The sequence below is a fragment of the Podarcis gaigeae genome, assembly GCF_964106915.1.
Source record: "Podarcis gaigeae genome assembly, chromosome: 3".
In the NCBI taxonomy this organism is placed as follows: domain Eukaryota; kingdom Metazoa; phylum Chordata; class Lepidosauria; order Squamata; family Lacertidae; genus Podarcis; species Podarcis gaigeae.
Genome location: NC_139680.1, coordinates 99,519,343 through 99,526,757, shown reverse-complemented (window position 1 = coordinate 99,526,757; position 7,415 = coordinate 99,519,343). Strand labels below are relative to the sequence as shown.

Below are 7,415 nucleotides of genomic sequence, written 5' to 3'. Positions count from 1 at the left end.
TAAACTAAATAGCTTTAACAGGATTTTGAAAAACTGTGCAATTAATGTTTAGTGTCTGAATTGTATTGTGCTATTATCTTCCTTGGTGGGTTGTGCTGTTCCGAAAGAGAACAGCTCTGACATGGACTTTGAAAATCTCCATCCTTATCAGAGACAGAGGGTCCCATGGGCAATGGCATGAAAAATAACAATTGCACATTGTAATGATCACATTCCAGTGAGGCATGAAGCCATCAACATATGTACAGATCAGGGATTAAGATTGTAGTCACGAGTTGCTAAACCAGGAAGCTAGGAAGCATTCAAGCAAATATCTTCAGTAGTCTATGCCAGGCTTGTCCAACTCCCAAAAGACTGTGATCTACTCCCAGTATAAAAAAACTGGCAGTGATCTACCCATTGTCATTGGAGGGAGGAGGAGCGTGCCTGGGGTGGGTGGGTTGCCCAGAGTTGTTGAGCTTTTTGGGGGGAGGATTGAACAGAGGTTTTTTTTAGCTTTTCCCTTGTAACTTTTTGAACATGATAAGGATCCCGCAATCTACCAGGATCAGCTGGGGATCTACATGTAGGTCATGATCTACTGGTTGGACATCCCTGGCCTATGAAATTCCACAGAAGGAATCAAAAACAGCTAGCGAGGCCAACTTTGAAACACCTCTGGTTGTAGAATGGGTTTTTCCTATGTTCAGATCTATGCTATACATTGACAGTACTCTTATACTACTTTGGGTTTGAGAATCCTTGAAACTGTAGCTAGTTAAGAGTGCTGCAAATTGTAGCACTGTGAGGTCAACACCCTTCAGAAACTACAGTTCTTGGGGAAGCCATGGCTGTTTAAGTGGTGTAGGAGTTCTTTAAATGTATGGTGTTGCTGCAACCTCTGTTAAATGAGAGAAAAACATCGTCTTGCTCTTGGGTCTGCCCAATACATCATCTCTGGCTGTTCACAGTCATGAAATGGGCAGCCAACAAGGGTTGTGTTTATCATTGTTTTCAAAGGGAAAATGTCTCTTACTAATATTTATAAAAGTTAACTATCCAGTATTGTGATCTCCTAAATTTTATTCCCTTTCAACAACTTTATTTATTTCGTTATTGTTTCATTTATGAATTGCTTCCCATGAGGCATCCCATGGAGATTTACCATTGCTAATTGCTTCATTTTGCAATGTCAAGAGGGTAGACCAAACAATACCAAGCTACACTGCTTGGGACCTCACAGAAGATTCCATTGCCCAATTTGGCATGGTGATTCCTGGGACCAAGGAAGGGGTTTTGTTCTATAATTGAAAACCATTGGACTCTTATTTTAAATCAAGGTGGTGAGCTAAACCTTCCAAAACTGTAAAACAATCTGATACGGAACTAATGTTGGGCTAGCGCCAGGGGTCAAAGAATCTTAAAATGTGAGAGTTGGAGGGAACCACATGGATCATCTGGTTCAACCCCCTGCAGTGCAGGAATTACCTGCCCAATTTGGAGTTCACATCCATGATCCTGAGATTAAGAATTCCATGTTCTACCAACTGAGGTAGCAGCGTCAATAGGTCTCTCACCATGGGTTATTGCCCCCATGGCAATGTGTCTCCCCACCATACAGGGTTTTAAAAGCCCTTGTTAAATGTTAGCACTGCTTGCAATTGACTTTGGGGACCAGATCCTGGTTGAGAGTTCCCTGGATCAGCCCAGATCAAGGAGAAAAGTCAGATACTGTTTCTTAGGCAGGGGGGAGAGAGATAACATGAATAAATTCACTCCGGATGAAATACCAATATCAACTTGGATGAAGATATCCACTAAGAAGGCTAGTTCAAAGTGGAATGTTTTGAGTAGGTGCTAAAAAGACAATAGAGAAGGCACTTGTCAGATATATAATGGGAGGAAGTGCCGCTATCTTCCATGAAGACTTTGTGAAGATATCTGGTATATTGATTTCTGAAATGTAGGAGCTGTTGAATGCCATTTCGGATCAAGATGGCAGACTAGACTGTTCCAAACTACACTAATTTGGACACCTCTGAAGAGGCATTCACCCAATTTGGCATGATGCTACCCAAGGTGGAAGAAAAAATATTTATTTGGTTGGAGAATCATATCACAAAATTAAAATAAGTGTAAATTTCCAGGGAGAGTTCTTTTAAGGTTCACATCTTGTCTTAGAATGTACAAAGCAGTGTCATCCTCCCCTCACTTTGGTGTTACACTGTGTGTTCATTTTCTTTCCAGTCAGTGCCCACTGAACTCCCTATGTATGTCCACAGTTAATGGGGACAGAATGCTTCTGTACACATGCCAGTAAAGGGATAAAAGAAGCAGGTTGTCCTGTCTTGTTGGGAGGGAGTGGACATCATTGTTCCTCCTTGGTAGAACCTAGAGCATTACTGTGGCCCACAGAACCTTCTTGATTCCAATATGTCCCCCAGGGTTCCGCTCCTGCTCCTTGTTATCTGTGCTTTTCTCTTCCTTCCACATAAAGGTATGTTCCTTCTCCCAGAGCTGAAAGAAGGCTGTTCACTCAAGGTATCATAGACAAAAGCATTTAAAAAAGAGAAAGGGGACAATAGTAACTCATTTCAATACAAAGGAAAGCATGATCAAACCTCAGCCGTGGTTCAGAAACGTGATCTTACTTAGGGAGCACGAAGAGGCAGGTGTCAGCAGGAGCGTGCTGCAGGTGTAAATGAATTTCAGACTTTGAAAAGCTGGCATCACTGGGTCAAGTTCATCCATTTTGTTGAATTAAACTAAATAGCTTTAACAGGATTTTGAAAAAACTGTGCAATTAATGTTTAGTGTCTGAATTGTATTGTGCTATTATCTTCCTTGGTGGGTTGTGCTGTTCTGAAAGGGAACAGCTCTGACACAGACTTTGAAAAGCTGGCATCAAGTTTATCCATTTTGTTGAATTAATTAAACTAAATAGTTTTATTGGATATTGTGGGGAAATGCACAATTAATGGGTAGTGTCATGAATTGTATTGTGCTATGATCTTCCTTGGTGGGTTGTGCTGTTCTGAATGATGCTTTTTAATGGGATGGGGATATTGCAGATAAGTTTATAGAACCAAGGGGGAGTGGCACAAAATAAATTTGTGAACCATAGTGCATGCGCTGATGGATTTCTGTGCATAAAGTCCAGGGGAAAAGTCTGCCTGCAGTAATGCTGAGGAAATGGTTTGAGGCAAAGAGGCTGGAAGGTCCAGAAGCTGGTGGTGACCCCTGAGGGTGGTCATGCACTTCCAAGCTACAACAAACAGCAAATGAGCTCTCACTGGAATCTTGACCACCATGTCCCAGTGAGTGCCACATGCATGATCCAAAGACCTTTAACTTGTGTTGTAGAAGTTGCATTGCTAATGAATCATAGAGTTGGAGGATATCCAAGGATCATCTAGTCCAACCCCTTGCAATGCAGGCATCTCAGCTAAAGCATCCATGACAGATGGCCATCCAACCTTTGCTTAAAAACCTCCAAGCAAAGAGAGTCCACAACTTCCCAAGGGAGACTATTCCACTGTTGAACAGTCAGAAAGTTCTTCCTGATGTTTAGTTAGAGTCTCATTTCTTGTAACTTGAAGCCATTGGTTCAAATCCTACTCTCCAGAGCAGGAGAAAATAAGCTTGTTCCTATTTCCATGTGACAGCTCTTAAGACATTTGAAGATGGCCAACATATCTCATCTCAGTCTCATCTTTTCCAAGCTAAACCTACCAAGCTCCTTCAAAAGCTCCTCATAAGGCCCATTCAGTGACTTCACAAGCACATAATCTAATCTTAAAGGGCATCAAATAGTTAATATTTTGCATCCATTCAGCCAGCATTATCCTTAATTTAAGGATTCTGCACTGTATGTTCATATGGCAAACTTCAGTGACTTCAAAGAATAGATTATTCATTCATTGTCACTTAAGGTCAAGCTTGGTATTATAATCAGGATGATTTGTCTTTCGAAGTTGATACGCTGCAATGCCGGGAAAGCTCCTCCAGTCCATCGGAAGAATTTTTGCCTCCTCGTGCCTGTGAAGCTGATCCTGAAAGGCAAACCTGCCATGCCCTAAAGGTGTACCTTAGTAAGTAATCTAAGCTTCCTCTTCTTTGGGCTTAATTATGGAGCAATAATGCCAATGCAAATTTCACTGACATCAAATTCCATGTTTACAGTTCCATCTGCTTCCCACAGTTTGGTACATATCTTGTTGCAGAGTACAGATGTACCTTGGTTTTTGAACAGCCTAGTTCTTGGCTCCCGAACGATCGAAACCTGGAAGTGACTGAAAGCTGAATGTCTGACAAGGCTTCTGCAGCTTCCGATTGGCTGCAGGAGCTTCCTGTAGCCAATCAGAAGCCACACTTTGGTTTTCAAATGTTTTGGAAGTCAAAAAGACTTCCGAAACAGATTCCATTCGACTTCCAAGATATGACTGTTTGTCAAAACATCTGAGTCCAGGAAGGACAGCCATTTGCACACTGATGACTAATGATTCATTACTGTGCCCTTTGCATACTCTGGAACTGGCTCTTCAGGGTTTCAGCAGAGGTCTTTTATAAGACCCACTACTTGATTTTCTCTTTTAATGTGGGGATGCAAGGGAATGTAATGTGGACTTTCAGTATGTGAGTTGTGCAACTGCCAGTGTCTTAGCGATACACCAGGTTGTCCCTTTCCCTCCACATGGTGGTGCACTCACAGAACAGTGCTGGACTAAAATCCTGTCTTGAATGGAATGGTGTTAGACACTCAAAAATATATATCATACTATATAATGTTTTGGTAAGAATTGCGGCTAAAGAACAGCAGGTGGAGTGTGGAAACCAGGCAGGCCAGCTTACAGGTTGGCAGAGCAAGCAGTTGGGTGGTCCCAAGTGGGCATTCACATGTTCTCCATATTCCTGCTGCCACCCATTTTCCCACTTGCATGTGTGCACAAAAGGACATAGGAGGACATAGGAGCCAACTAAGCGGGGTCCAGGAGTGAGAGCTGGGCCATAAAGAAGGCTGATCACCGAAGAATTGATACTTTTGAATTATGGTGCTGGAGGAGACTCTTGAGAGTCCCATGGACTGCAAGAAGATCAAACCTATCCATTCTGAAGGAAATCAGGCCTGAGTGCTCACTGGAAGGACAGATCGTGAAGCTGAGGCTCCAATACTTTGGGCCACCTCGTGAGAAGGGAAGACTCCCTTGGAAAGACCCTGATGTTGGGGGAAATGGATGGCACAAGGAGAAGGGGACGACAAAGGACAAGATGGTTGGACAGTGTTCTCGAAGCTACGAACATGAGTTTGACCAAACTGCAGGAGGCAGTGGAAGACAGGAGTGCCTGGCATGCTCTGGTCCATGGGGTCACGAAGAGTCGGACACGACAAACGACAAAACAACAACAACAACAACAGGTGCCTGGGCACCCACAAATTTTAAATGATCAGCCCCCCCCCCCGTTTCTTTTTGGTGGTGCACACACTCCCTGTGGCATGTGCAAGTGACATCAGCACACCACGGGGTGTGCTGACATGTGCGCAATTGCACATGCCGCGGTGATGGTGGGCACCCAATGTTTCGGGTTCAAGGCAGTGCACCTGCAAATGATGTCGAGAAGGGAAGCCTGGGGTCCAAATGAGTGGGTGGCCTGGCTGAATGAGAGGCCACGTGAAGGGAGTGGGCACCCAGCCAGGCAGGGTTGGTGAGCAATGCAAGCAGGGATAGCAGCACCTAGTATATATACCTATGAAAATATAAATGGAAATGCTTACTCATTTCCCCCCTCTTTCCATTCATTTTATTCTCTGCCATCACAGATGGTGATCTTCAAATACAAACACTAAGCTGCAGGACAAAGAAAGTTGCAAAGTGCGGCACCTCAGAGCCCGCCCCGTTCCCAGACCAGTGGACCGAATTCTTCTGCTGCGAAGACAGTGACTTCTGCAATGACAAATTTCTCACGGCACTGGAAGCAGCTTGAAGATCCTCCACACATCAGCGTGTGGGTGCATTGTTTGTGCCCTTTAGTTTTCCTTTGTCCCATGCTCATATTGGTTAAAGGCATGACTCTGAATGTGATTATGGCTCTGAGTGCGGAATGCTAAAGCTTTTCCATTAAAATATATATATTCAAAAGTAAGATCTTAAGTGTCGTCCATGGCTACCAAGTAAACACCTTCAAAATGCAGACTCCCTTGGGGGGGGTGATGAACTCTCCCTCCTTGGAGGTTGGATGGCCATCTGTCATGTATGATATCTTCATTGGAGGGCATTGGACTAGATGCCCTATGGGGTCCCTTCCAACTCTACATTTCTAGGATTCTATGATACACTCAATCCCATAAGCCAATCAATCTTGGGTTGCCAGAGGGTCTAATTTAGCCTGTGAGGCCATTCTTTCCAAACCATGCCCATCCATCCTTCAGCTGACATCATTGGTGAGATAGGAAGGGCAGGGCTTAATCATGCACTGGCTGTGCACCATGTTCCCAGCAGGAAACAAGATTTCTGCTGCAAAACCATCAGGATTTAATCCCTGCTCCTCAACTGATGAACAAGTCCCTATTCTGAGAATTTGTTTTTGTATAGTAGCAAACAAAAGAATATTGGTTCCTTTAACCAGACTGGCACATCTTTGTCTTATAAAGAGCCATGTTTTTCTGTCCTTCCCACTCAAACTGGTACAGCTCCAAGGGTTCAACCAATCTAGCCTGACTATTACACGTTTTGGATAATTTGTCCCTCTTTTCATCCAATAAATTCAAGAAAGCATGAGCAATCCCTCCTTTCCCTTTCTCATCACAACTCTGTGAGGAAGGTTTGATTATTTTAATGTTATATTTAATGTTATATTTTGTATTTTAAAATTGTGGTAAGCCACCCTGGGACCTGAGTGAAGGGAGACAAAAATGAATTAATAGTAATAGAAATAGAGTTATTAACCACAGAGTTGTCATTGTAATTTAAACTAAAAGGTTTATTGACTGATAACGCTCAGTACAGAAACAATATATTAGGAAGACCGGGAAAAGAAACACAGATCCTTCAAAAGCAAATCAATGTACTGGAACGGTTCAATGTGCATAGTGAAACAAAGTAACAATAATTCATTATTAGAATGTGGATTAAAAAAATAAATGAATGATTGATAAAGAAAGTGATTTTGATTCTGCTTAAATATCGCTTTCAACTGCCTTCCATATTTACCATGTTTGTGGGGGTGCTGTGACTATTAACATCTAACTTCTGGTGGCAGTATAAATGCACTTCTGTTCTCAAACATTTACAACGAGACCCAAATATTTGGAAACTGAGGATACTTACCTGGCCCAAATTTCTTCCTCTTATAGCATGTGTCACCATAGCAGGCACCACCATCCTCCTTCCATGGGAAGTAAACCAAACATTTCAAGCTACTAAAGCAAGGAGTGTACA

The 7,415-nt window shown here is 42.8% G+C and overlaps 1 long non-coding RNA gene across 1 annotated transcript; it reads left to right on the top strand.

The window, feature by feature from the left end:
• Positions 1 to 2,215: 2,215 nt before the first annotated feature.
• Positions 2,216 to 6,755, top strand: LOC310842341. The gene is made up of 3 exons (XR_014563077.1): positions 2,216 to 2,476; positions 3,954 to 4,070; positions 5,798 to 6,755. It is a non-coding gene; the product is annotated as an uncharacterized lncRNA (long non-coding RNA).
• Positions 6,756 to 7,415: the final 660 nt, after the last annotated feature.